General features: G+C 42.3%; 1 long non-coding RNA gene across 1 annotated transcript; it reads left to right on the forward strand.

Annotated features, from left to right (window-relative positions):
• Positions 1 to 4,416: 4,416 nt before the first annotated feature.
• On the forward strand, positions 4,417 to 12,810 carry LOC123385111. The gene is made up of 3 exons (XR_006597205.1): positions 4,417 to 5,234; positions 6,033 to 6,226; positions 12,175 to 12,810. It is a non-coding gene; the product is annotated as an uncharacterized LOC123385111 (long non-coding RNA).
• The last annotated feature ends 802 nt before the right edge of the window (positions 12,811 to 13,612 follow it).

A 13,612-nucleotide genomic window follows, 5' to 3' on the forward strand; every position in this document is an offset into this window, starting at 1 on the left:
TTGACTGGCAATCAACCTGACGGACTGCTGTTGGTCACGTCATAGGTAAGGCTAAGGATGGGCAATGGTAACCGTGACTGTGCATTAGGGTTCACAGGATACCTTTGCCTACATTTCTCACATTGTCTACACTTTCTACATTGCTTTCCCATGGGAACTGCTCTACAGCCTTGCTTTCTGCTTCACAGCCCAGCCTCTACAAGACTCCGGGCCTTTGCAAAATAAGCTGCCCCATGCAGTGGTTTGGAGCGGGGTCACTGAAATCAGAGTGCCTGTGCTGAAATTCTGGCCTACCACTTTCCAGCTGGAAGACAAGTTCCTTAACTTCCTCTCTGTGCCTTGGCATGATAATGGTGCTGACCTCATTGGGATGGTGTAAAGTTTACCTGTGTTAATACATACCCCAAACTGTACTTGGCATATAGTAAATGCTCAATAAGCATTTGGTGGTATCATCACCACCATAAACCATCATCATCTCATCAGCTGCAGCAGCAGCATCACTTTCTGGCCTGACTAGACCAGCCAAAGAAGGCAGAGATTAAGAATATGCATTTGGGGGTGCCTGGGTGACTCAGTCGGTTAAGCATCCGACTTCGGCTCAGGTCACGATCTCGCGGTGCGTGAGTTTGAGCCCCGCGTCGGGCTCTGGGCTGATGGCTCAGAGCCTGGAGCCTGCTTCCGATTCTGTGTCTCCCTCTCTCTCTGCCCCTCCCCAGTTCATGCTCTGTCTCTCTCTGTCTCAAAAATAAATAAACGTTAAAAAAAAATTAAAAAAAAAAAAGAATATGCATTTGAACAACAACAAAGAATTTTAGTTGGAATTTTCAAATTTTGATTCTTCCACATACCAGCTGTGTTACCGTAGGCAAATCACTTAACCTCTCTTTGTCTCAGTTTTCTCGTATATAAAATCGCAACATATGTCTCCAAGGGTTTTGTGGAGGATAAAATGAAATTAAAAAAAAAAAAGAAGTATAGTCCTGGTGATATGATAAGGGCTGAGAAGAATGCCTATTATTATCATCAGCACCATTACCACCACCACCACCATCATCGTCATCATTATCTTTCCTCGTGATAAAATACAAGCATGGAGAAATACTTTATCTGTTTAGATTTACTGTGTTCAAGGCCAGGGAACCTACACAAATTGGTGTGGTATTCCCACTAAAGCCTGAATCATTGCCCATGTTACTCAACCTGTTTTCATAAGTAAACTAAGAGATATAAACTAAAATCCCCCAAATCTTCCTAGGTTTAAAATGTTCTACTTTTTAAGCCTATAAATATTCCCATGAATTGGTTTATCTGATAAATTTCAGATGTCCAGAGAGTTTCTAGGACAGAACACAGGAAGAATAAATTTGGAGTGGTAGAAAAAGGGAAGGTCAAATATGGTCAAAATATAGATGGACGGATGGATGGATGAATGTTTATAGATAGATGATAGGAAGGTAGGTAGGTAAGTAGATGATAGATAGATAGATAGACAAGCAAATGACTAAATCAAGCAGGTTCAAAGATTCATCTAGTACAGGAAATCCTGGGAGGAAGATTCTGTAAAAGGAAAAGAAGAGAGACTAAAAGTTTATTGTACGTCCACTCCAGAGGTCAACTTAAACTTGCTGCTTTATTTTATTGTCTCCATATTGTGGTTGAGTCCCAGAAATGAACTCTCCAAAGTCACAGCACTTGTAAATGGAAGAACCTGGACTTGAATCAAGGAATATTGAACTCCAGAACCCAAGTTCTGTTTCCAAACAGTTGAGTCTCCTGCTTCAGAGTAAAGCTGGCTGGAAGGACAGCCACAAATCTGAGTCCTTAATTAGAAAAGCAAAGGCAGAATAAGAAATGGTGCTTTGTTAATTTCACAGGAAACCCTCTCCTGTTCCACGTATGAGCAAGATGAATTTAAATGAAACTGTCATCTTGGAAATAAAATTCGCTCCATGTAGCCCACTGCTTCTATGCATAATATGCTTATGACTGGCTCTTTGGACATTTGAGTTGGCGTTGACCTCCTTAACCAATTATAAATTCAGGCAAATTTAAAACATTTTACTCTGGAAAACAAATACCCTTTTTTCATAAACCAATTAAAGGAGCTGAACAAGAAATGGAACACCTTTTCTAGGGATAGAGGATGGGGTTACTTGTCCTTCATTTTCATCACCTGTTTACTCGAGATTTTTCTCACAACAAACAGCTCACACTGTAGAGAATTCCCCATCATCCATGTTAATCAACTGCTGTGCTCCACAGAAACCCTCTCAGCTCAAGCTAATCCTCTCATCAGTTAGATAAATAATATTTTAGACCTTTCTAAGAGTGGCCCAATTGGCTCTGTTATTATGATAAACTTGTTACTTTCATTACCACAATCATGCTCTTTGCTACTCACACCTCAGCAAGAGCCCACCTGGCTTAGGTCAGGGCTTGACATCAGAAAGCCCTGGGGAAAAAAGGGTTTCAATGGAAGTTCAAAGTGTTGTCCCAGAACATCCAACAACATCAAAACACTTGGCAGAGGGGGACCAGTTGAGATTGTTTATTATACAGTCATAGACACTGAAACAAAAGTAAGGAAATGGCTTTCCCAGACACTGGCTAGTGAGTGACAGTGTCTCGACTCATGCCTGGGGCTTCTTCTCCATCACTTTGATTCTTTAGGTTGCCATGTTCTCTTCCTTCAAAGAACCAGAACACATTCATTGCAATTCTTCACCCTCCACAGCCCCCGGTTTTCCAATCCATACCAATGCATGAGAGGCACTACAAACAAACCCAAGAGATGGCCATTGTTATGGGTCAGGTTGTGTCCTCCAAAAAGATACCTGGGAATGTGACCTCACCTGGAAATAAGGCTTTTGCAGGTGATCTAGTTTTGCAGGTGAAATAAGGTTGTTGCAGATGTCTATGTTCAAGAATGCCTTCAATCCAGTATGACTGTGTACTTGTGAAACAGGGAAGTTTGGTTGCAGAGACAGGCACATACAGAGGAAGGGGATGTGAAGACACAGGAAGGATGCCAGCTATAAGTCAAGGAATCTCTGAGGTCCCCAGAAGCTAGGAGAGAAGCCTGGAACCATTTCTCCCTTGCAGGTCTCAGAAGGAATCAACTCCGTCAATGCCTTGATGAGAGACTCCCAGCTTCCAGACTCTGAGACAATATTAATAGAACCCAGCATGCAGTTCTTTGTTATGGAAGCCCCAGGAAACTAACATAGGTGTCCGTGGCATTTTTAAAAACTTACATGCAAGTTAGTTAACGCATAGTGTAATAATGATTTTGGGAGTAGAATTTAGTGATTCATCACTTGCATATGACACCGAGTGCTCAACCCAAGTGCCCTCCTTAATGCCCATCACTCATTTAATCCATTCCCCCACCCACCTCCCCTCCAGCAACTGTCAGTTTGTTCTCTGTATTTAAGTGTCTCTTATGGGTTGCCTCCCTCTCCATTTTTGTATTATTTTTGCTTCCCTTCCCCTATGTTCATCTGTTGTGTTTCTTGAATTCCACATAAGAGTAAAATCATATGATTTTTGTCTTTCTCTGACTTATTTCACTTAACATAATACACTTCAGTTCATCCATGTTATTGCAAATGGTAAGATTTCATTCTTTTTCAACACCAAGTAGTATTCCATTGTGTGTATGTGTGTGTGCATGTATGTATGTATATACATATACATATACATATACATATACATATACATATACATATACATACAGATAGATAGATGATAGATAGATAGATAGATAGATAGATAGATAGATAGATATACAACATCTCACAGAGAATCTCACTTCATCACTTCATCTTTCATCAGTCCACATCAGTCAATGGACATTTGGGCTCTGCATACTTTGGCTATTGTTGATGGGGCTGCTATGAACACTGGGGTGCATGTGCCCCTTTGAATGAGCATTTTTTTTATATATGAAATTTATTGACAAATTGGTTTCCATACAACACCCATTGCTCATCCCAAAAGGTGCCCTCCTCCATACCCATCACCCACCCTCTCCTCCCTCCCACCCCCCATCAACCCTTAGTTTGTTCTCAGTTTTTAACAGTCTCTTATGCTTTGGCTCTCTCCCACTCTAACCTCTTTTTTTTTTTCCTTCCCCTCCCCCATGGGTTCCTGTTAAGTTTCTCAGGATCCACATAAGAGTGCGAATGAGCATTTTTGTAGCCTTTGGTAAATACCTAGTGGTGCAATTGCTGGGTCATAGGGTAGTTCTATTTTTAATTTTTGAGGAACCCTCCATACTATTTTCCAGAGTGGCTGCACCAGTTTACATTCTCACCAGCAGTGCAAAAGGGCTCCCCTTTCTCCGCATCCTCACCAACATCGGTTGTTTCCTGAGTTGTTAACTTTGGTCATTCTGACAGGTGTGAGGTGGTATCTCATTGTGGTTTTGATTGGTATTTCCCTGATGATGAGTGATGTGGAACATCTTTTCATATGTCTGTTATGGGTAAACAAACTGAAGTCCAAAGCTGTTGTGATTCTTCAAGCTCACAGTTAATGTAATTGGATATAGAATCAAGATCTACAGTGAAGGCTCTTAAATGAGTTCGATGATAGTGGAAGAAGGGCTAAATACAGTCGAGATGTTTAGACAGGAAGAACACTGAAGACTAGGACTAGGCCTTACACCCAAGAAGCGCTGCCTTCCAAGCTGTTCCACTCCGTTGTCCGTAGAATGAAACCCGCACCTGCTTGGCTGCTCCGCGAGGCCCTTTGGGATGTGGCCCTTGTCTGCCTTTAGGCATCATCTCCTGCTCTCCCAGACTTCACTCTGTGGCTCAAGCCCAGGGCCTCCCCAGATCCCAACGTATCAGTGAGATTGTATCCAGCTGCATCTAACAGACACTCACCTGTGATGGCTTAACTGAAAATAGAGCTGGGGTTAGCGGAGCTGCTGGAGGAAGGCAACGGGCTCCTGCCATCTTCCCGCCCTGCGATCCTCAGCATGTGCCTTTCATCGCTCACAGGCCCGTGGGGTTGCTACACTTTTAGACGCTGAATCTGCGCTCCAGAAAAGAAGAGAAGAGGAAATAGGGCAATAACATGCAAAAGGCACCTGCCAGCTAAATCTGGCCTTTTCCATCGGGAAATCAGTAGCCTTCCCCCCAACACAACCCAGTGGATTCACATTTCCTCGACCAGAACCGGGTCAGGTGGGCTCCCAGCGCATATCTGCAAAAGAGTCTGGAGAGGTGAGCACTTTTAGCCAGGCCCAGTCCCGCCTCAAACCAAATGGAGTTCTGCCGGTAGACAGCAGGGACGAAAGGATATTTTGTAGGCTCCAGGGGTGTCGAACACAATGCCGAGCACACGGCATTGGTGGTACATGGAAAACTATAGTTTTAACTTTTAATAGTTAAGCATTCAGTTTAATTGTGTATTCGGAAAAAATGACCGGTCTAACAAAGTTGGGGTTTTAGAAATAGTTTTATTGATAATGATACCAAGGAAAGGAACAGGGCAGGGATGTAAATTTATTTGAACAAAAATGTGAGGTAAATTGCACTAGGGACTTGCAGGTATGATGGGAGATACTGACATTACTACAATTTGGAAATGCTAAGGTGACTCACTGAATTTCCCAGGACATAAGTGACCACTTCACTTCTCTGTGCCTTTGCATATGGATATTTCATCCTGAAATACACTCCCCCGTGCTTTTCTATCTGGATAAAACCTAAATGCTTCCCAAGTGTTTTCACAGGGTTTATTTCCTCTATCATGCCTTCCCTGGCGTCTCCAGTTCCTTATTCCCTTCCCTGAGTTTCCTCCAGCACTTGGTACGCATCTGTATCTTTCTGTATCTCCTTGTGTCTTCAGTCAGCTTTGTCCGCGACAGGAGTACACAACAATCTCTCCATCGCCAAGATTTATAAATACAAATATGCCTTTCCCGCTCGGGCTGCATCTCAGCGGCAGTGGGTCAAGGGCTGTGGCTCTGCCGGGTTATGACTGAGTCTGGGTCTGATCCATGTGTTTTCTCACTCAAGGCTGAAGAACCATCCCTAATCAGGAACGTTACGCTCTCATGGTAGAGGGCGGGAACACGAAATCAAAGTTGAAGAATACGCGTGACACCTTTTAGGACCTCTGCTTGGATACAGCAGACCACACTCCTTTCCACTCACAATTCCACAAACAAGAGCAAGCCACACGGCCAAGCATAGCGTCAAGCAGAGTGAACGTGAGTATTTGCTGTCTCGTAATACAGACTCCCATGCTCCTGATGTTGTAGTCATGTCTCTGTATCTCTGACTTTGGCAGTTGAAAGGGCTCTTGGAAGGCAGAGACTCGGTCCAATGGACGTTTGTCATGGCTTTTGGGGAATCTTACTCCAAGTTAAAATCTAGAACTCACATTTCCAGATTGCCTTGCAGCTTGGGCATCTAGCCCATGAGCTAGGCTCCTCCAGTCAGAAAAACTCACGAGAAATTTCAGTTCAGATGTAGTATCTTGAAGAAGGGGAGACCATGTGAAAGCCACTCCAGCAAGGTGGACTTTGGCTTTCAGTAATAGCTGCAAATGGAGAGGCGTCCCCTCAGGGGCAAGGGCAGAGGGTCCACTGGAGCAGTCCCATGGAAGCGGCTGCCAATGTTGGACAATAGCTGGCCGTCCCAGAGATGCTACGGTCTACCACATGTCCTTTGAGAAGTTCCTTTCTGCCTGAAGTACCTAGAGTATATTCTGTTGTTTTGCAACTATGAGCCCGACTGATATACTATGTTTTACCATAACACCAAGCACGGGGGAGGTGCCACTGGCTTGATGGAAGAAGTGAATTAATAAGATTAAGACTAGTTAATTTCTTGAGTGCTTACTGTATGCCAGGCACTATTCTAAGACATTTAAATTAATTTTCTCATGGAATCCTCATACCAACCTTTTTGAGGTGAGCATTACTACTGTTCCCATTGTATAGATCTTGACACAACAACGTAGAGAAGAATGATTAATATCACATCTTCACAGGACTAGAAACATCTCCTCTGAAGACACTATTTCCCTTGCACTGCTTTAATTTAAAAGTGTGGCTTCCAAAACTTTGTAAGACTCTGATCCAGTCAGGAACCCCCCTCCTGAATGGCCATGTGGATTTTCAGTGGCGTCTCTCCTGTCAACACACTTAGGACACATTTAGCAAACACTTGACTTGATGTCGTCATTCAACACTTCTTATCATACTCTCCTCCAGTGCTGATTTCATCACATAAAGTTTTATTCTTCTCCTTAAATGATCTCTTGGGGGTTGAAGGACCGAAAAAGCTTTTAAGAACACTATTTCAGTAGCTCCACCAGCCTCTTTAGGAAAACGGCTCTGAAATAACTCAGGTGTTATTTTTAAACCTTTACTTAGTGAATTAACCCATCAGCTGCTTTCAGAGATGGGCGGCATTATCAATTCCATTTGCTAATTTTCTGCTACAAGATCAAATACTCAGTAAAGTTAGAGCGAATTCTGCAATAGCCTGGGATATTATCACTTGAGGCAGACTTTCTGGCAGCATCTTAAAAAATAAAAAAATAAAAATTTTATTTCAGCTGATTTTATTGACGCAGGGTAGCTTTTGGCAGGGGAAAAAAAATGAGATTCAAAGCAACTTACGACCATGCAGATGAGGAAAATCGGCTCTTTCACATGGGCTGCCAGCCCCTTCTCTCTCCTCTCTGTTCTGGTCCTGGGTCTCTTCCTTATTATTCGTCATCCATTCGGAAGGAAGAAAAGCAAACAATGGTAAGGGCCAGATGAGCAGGTACTGAGTAGGAAACATAATCTCATTCAATATTCACAACCACCGTTGTGAACCCAATTGAAAAGAGGTGATACTGACATCCAGAGTAGCTAAATATATGGTTATTAACCAGCAGATTTGAGATGTGAATCCCTAGTACAGTGTTCATGGCGGTAGACCATGAGGTCATAAGACCAAACATATCAACCTGGTGAGGGACGTTTGCACTTTAAAGCTCAAGGATGAAAGTTCTTAAAAGCACAAAGCAGGGAAGCAAAAGGCGGGACCAGAGGCAGAGAGCCCTCCACCAAGCATGTGAATGTGAACCTGCAGGCAAGGTGAAGGAAGCCTGCAACAGGTAAGACCAGCTCTACACGCTTTGCGAATTGCTCGAAGGTACTCCTTTGATATCAGAGTGTTTCATCCAAGGAAGAAATTCATCCAGAGACTGACCAAGCCACGGACCATGCCAACTTCAGTGCCTGTTGCAGGAGCCCTTTCCTCTTCTAGGAGAATGACAGCCTCACAAGAAAGGAAACCTTACCTGGTCTTCAAACTCCATGTGTAGATAACATCTCCTCCAAGCCTTCTCCCTAAGGAAGAAAGAAATTGTCTGAAAATCCAGGAAGACTGGTGCTCAGTGCTCAGTGCATTCATTCTGAATGCGTCCATTGTGCCTGTCTACCCAGTGACACAGTGAAATATCCCGATAGCCACCACATACAGGCCAGAACCGTGTAAAGATTGAGGGTAAGGGCTCTGGTGCAGGACTGCCTGGGTTTGAATCCTGCCTCTGCCATCTCTGGGCATCTTCAAAGCCTCAGCATCCTTATGGGTCTTCTGTCTCCTTGTTCTGTCAGTTACACAAAGAAATGTATTGAAATCTCCAGCTGTAATCCTGGATTGTCTTGATCCTTCAGTGCTCTCACTTATTGCTTCATATATTTTGATGCTCTTTTATCAGCAGCCTAAAACTTCTAAATTGGCATGTTCTCATGATGAACATTCCCCTTTACCATTACGAAATGGACTTCTTCAACCCTGGAAAGAGTTTTTCCTCTGAAATCTACTCTGTCTGAAGTTAATACAGATCCTCTGGCCTCCTTTCCTTAGTGCCAGCCTTTTATGGCTTTTCCCATCTTTTTGTTTTCAACCTATTTGTGCCTTTACATTTAAAGTGTATTTACTGTACTCAGGATATCGAGGGACCTGATGTTTTATTCATTCTGATAACCTGTGCTAAAATGATTCTTAATATAACTAGGTTTAAATCTATCACTTTGTTTGTTTTCTATTCACCCCATCTGTTGTTGGCTCCGTTTTTTCCTCTTTCTTTCTGTCTACTTTTGGATTAAATGCTTTCGTGATTCCATTGTATCTCCTTTTCGGTTTATAATCTATAGCTCTTTGTTGTGTTAATGTAGTGGTTGCTCTAGGGTTGACTGTATACATCTTTAACTTATCAGTGTACCTTCAAACGATAGTATACAATTCCATGTATAGTATAAGAAACTTACAATGTTTCTTACCTCTGAGTTTCCCCTTCCACCTGGGTGACATCATCTTCATACATTTTGCTTTTATATAATGTTACAAATCACATACTACTCTGTTACTTTTATTTAAACAGTGAACTATCTTTTCTCAATGTTCTTTCTTTTTTTAAACTTTTTATTTATTTTGAGAGACAGAGAGAGAGAGAGGTGGGGAGAGGAAGAGAGAGAGAGGGAGAGAGAGAGAATCCCAAGCAGGCTTTGCACCGTCAGCACGGAGCCTGACGTGGGGTTTGAATTCACTAACTGTGAGATCATGACCTGAGCAGAAAACCAGAGTCAGAAGCTTAACTGACTCAGCCACCCAGGTATCCCAGTAAACTATCTTTTATTAATTAAACTTTTCATTTTGAGAAAACTGTAAATTGTAAGAAATAATACAGAGATTCTATGTACCGTTTTCCAATTTCCTCACCGTTTTCCAATTTCCTTCAATGGCAATGTACTGCAAAACTATTGTACAATATCACAAGCAGGACATAGACTCTTATACAAATGACCAATCTCATTCAGATTTACTAAGTTTTCCTTGTACTGTTACGTGTGTGTGTGTGTGCGTGTGTGTGTATTTAGTTCTGTACAATTTCATTACATGCGTAGTTTCCTATATCTACTACCACAATCAATTATCTTTTGAAGAGATTGTTATGGATTGAATTGTGTCTCCACAAAATTTGTATGTTAAAGCCCCACTGTGATGTTATTTGGAGATGGAGATCTTTGGGAGGTAATTAGAATGAGTGGGGCCCACGTGATGGGATTAGTGCCCTTATAAGAAGAGACAACTGAAACTCGCCCCCCCCCCAACTCTTTCTCCCATTTGAGGAAACATCTAGAAGGCAGCCATGTGCAAGATGTGTTACAGGCTGAATGTGTCCCTTCCTTCTCCCACGCCCGGTCCATGTCAGAGTTCTAACCTCCAATTCCTTAGAGTGTGACTATATTTGGGTATAGAGTCTTTAAAGAGGTAATTGAGTTAACATGAGATCATTAGGATGAGCCCTAACCCACTATGACTAATGCCCTTATAAGAAAAAGAGATTAGGACACGGACAGGTACAGAGGGACAACCATGGGAAGATACAGGATGGAGAAGAAAAGGAGAGAGATCAAGGAAGAAACTAATCCTACTGACATTTAGATCTTATACTTGTAGCCTCCAGAACGGTCAGAAAAAAAAATTTCTGTTGTTTAAATCACCTAGTCGGTGACACTTTGCTATGGCAGGCCCCAGCAAAACTAATACACTCATCACTGGTGGGGGGTGGGGGGAGCGGTGGTGGCTAAGATTGAATCCTACCCAAATCATTGTACAGTGTTTTTCTTGCATCCAGAAAGCAACCTGGGAGATATTTCTTTGGCGCTATTCAATTGTCCAGTTCTCCAGGAAGCATTCATCTATTGTTTTAATGCCCGCAGACAATCTTCACTTCAATCAATATTTCCAGAGGGTTTATAAAATGAGATTTGTTATCTTTCTCATTCCTCCTATTTATTAATTAATGCTGTCCTATAAAATAGAGATTTCTTTCATCAAATAGGGCTATTTTGTAATAGCAAGACGTAGGTTCTATTGGAAAGGTGGGATAAATGTTTACCACTGCCCATATAATTACTGATTTTCAGAGTAATCAGTTATCTTAAAAGTTACCCCAGATGATAATAAATGAGGTTTTTTCTCTCTCTTTTTAAACTATTATTACGGACTCATGGATTTTTATTGATTAAATGTTTTAATCTACTATAATAATTATCATTTTCCTGTTCAAATCCCATAACATTTTATGACAACTTTTAAGCCGACTCCTGGGTCTTTTTTATATTACACTGTTAAACTTTGCAAATTTCCTTGCTTTTTGGCACAATAAGATGTTGCAAGTTCATCTCGGCCCCAGAGCTGGAATTTGCCGTTTTTCGAGGAATCTCCAGTGCCTTTTATTGGGTAACTGAATTAGAAGCTGTAATCTGAATGCTAGAGGAGTGCTGACTGCTACCATTTCCATAAATAGGAGTAGGAACAACCGTGACTGTGTAGGTGTGTGTTGTAAAATCATGTGCGCTTCTTGATGCTTCAATTTTAACATTTTATCTGATGTTACAACTGTATCTTCCAGTGAAAACAATGACTTCTAAGAGCATTAACACGATTAGTTGTTTGCTTTAACCGACAGCATAAATAGTGCCAGAATACCAGTGCTGAAATTGCTATAAAATGTATGAAAGTTCAAAGTTTCTTGGTACCACTTTTCATTCTTCGATGGTTTCCCCTTAAGGATTATGGTGTTCTTCAGGCCCGTGAAATAAATTTGTTCTCTGTGCGGCCGCGCTGCCAACTTGACATATGGTTGGGTCCTTTTGTTTATTTTCAATTTAAGAGGATTTTTTTTCCTTTAATTTCTTAAACGGCAATGTACGTGCATGATTTAAAGGTCAAAGCTCTATAGAAAAGTCCATTCCGAGCAAGCTTGTTTCTCTTCCTTATCCCTCCCCCTCCTCTCTTCCATCACAGTTGACCATTTTGTATTCATTTGTATCTTTTCAGTATGTTTGCCAGCGTCAGCGGTGTAAATATTCCTGGGGTAGTCATTGCAAGCTCCCACGGGGATGTCAGCCGGCCGACAAAATTCCTGACGCCTTAGCAACCAGCCCTCCTCGGTTGGGACACGCTGCTCTAGCACAACCTTCCTGTCTCCTCCACCCCCCCACTTACACAAGAGATCGTTAGCTGCTCTGAACCTGGGTCTGGTCTTTCCTCCTTTTCCGCTTTTTTTTTTTTTTCTCACTTGGTGAGACACTGTGAAATTGCCATGTATATCATTAGAACCTCTTCTATTCTCATCTTGTTTCAGGTGACATGACCTGCCACTTTTTCCCTAAGTGCGGGCTTACGGGAGAGTTTGAATTTGGAGTTGGAAAGATTGGCGTTCTCGCCCTGAATCAATCCTTTCACGTGCGTGGCCTTTGCCTGCTTACTTTCCCTCTCTTAACCTCAATATTCTCATGTATGAAGTGGGGAGCATAATAGAAGTTTGTGGTATCATCAAATGAAGTAAAATGTGCAAATGTAATATTAATGATGATATTAATAGCCAGTACACTTTTCCCTATTGTCTTGATGATTTCATTTATTCACAGATTTCACAACTTAATATCCACGGTTAATATAGATACAGATACACTTTATAATTAAGTCTATCCGATAAAAATATATCACGCTCTAGCATCATTATCCTTCTATCATTAGTTTTGGGAGAACATGCTTCTCCTAATTCACCAAACTGGCAGAATTTCACCTCGTTGTGAATCTCTGCATACAGGGATGTTGGGCTTCTTGCCACAGGATTTTTCACATCCAGAATATCCACACATTTCCTCCCTAGTGTGAAGTCTATGCTGTCTAATTAGACTTGCCTTCGGAGAGAATGTTTCCCACAGTCAGAGCACGCATAGGATTTCTTTCCCTCCAAACCTTATTTTCTTTTCCAGACCCCCGTTAGCACTTAACCCCCATTAATTCACTTAATTCTTGCAACATCAAAATGTGGTGTATGCGATTGTTATGCCCATTTTACAGATGGAGAGAGGATGCTGCAGAGAGGCTAGGAAACCTTCTCCAGCTCACACGGCTAGTAAGGGACGGAACTGGGGTCACACCCAGACTGTCTACCTAGTTTCACCGCAACCCTCTCACACCACCTGGTCCAGAATGGCCACTGGGTAGTTTCGTCACCTCCCTCTGGTTTCGTGGTGTCAGTTACAACGTCCTCTTATTATTCGAGGACAGGTCCTCCCAGCTGGTGGTCCTCCCAGGCTACTCTCGGCCACTTTCCAACTTCCTTTTTCTCGTTCCCTCCTCCAAATCACTCTCTACCCACTCCAAGGTCATGGCCACAGTCCATATGTGAGGAAACTGAAATAGAGGAAATAGGGGAAAGGCTCAATTGGCGGCTTGCCCTGACTTCTCCCAAGAGATTCTGAACTGTTCCCACCTGGTTATCCAGAACAGCCGGGGACTTCTGTGGAGAGTCACCCGCACCGATGGGTTGGTGTATCCACTGGACTAGTTGTTGAATATCTTATGTAGTTAACAGGATAGTTTCTATTGCATACGCCCCCATTGTTTAAACGGGGAAACTGGCTCACGGAGTTAAAACAACTTGCCTGGATCCTGGGGGAATAATCAACCCTAGGATTCAATCTCAGGCCAATGTGACTACCAAACCCTTAACCTTTGAGGCTGGCCTGGCAATTTGGAAGGAGATGGAAACCTGCATTTCCAAGAGCACT

The sequence above is a fragment of the Felis catus genome, chromosome B1 (assembly GCF_018350175.1).
Source record: "Felis catus isolate Fca126 chromosome B1, F.catus_Fca126_mat1.0, whole genome shotgun sequence".
Classification (NCBI taxonomy): Eukaryota; Metazoa; Chordata; class Mammalia; order Carnivora; family Felidae; genus Felis; species Felis catus.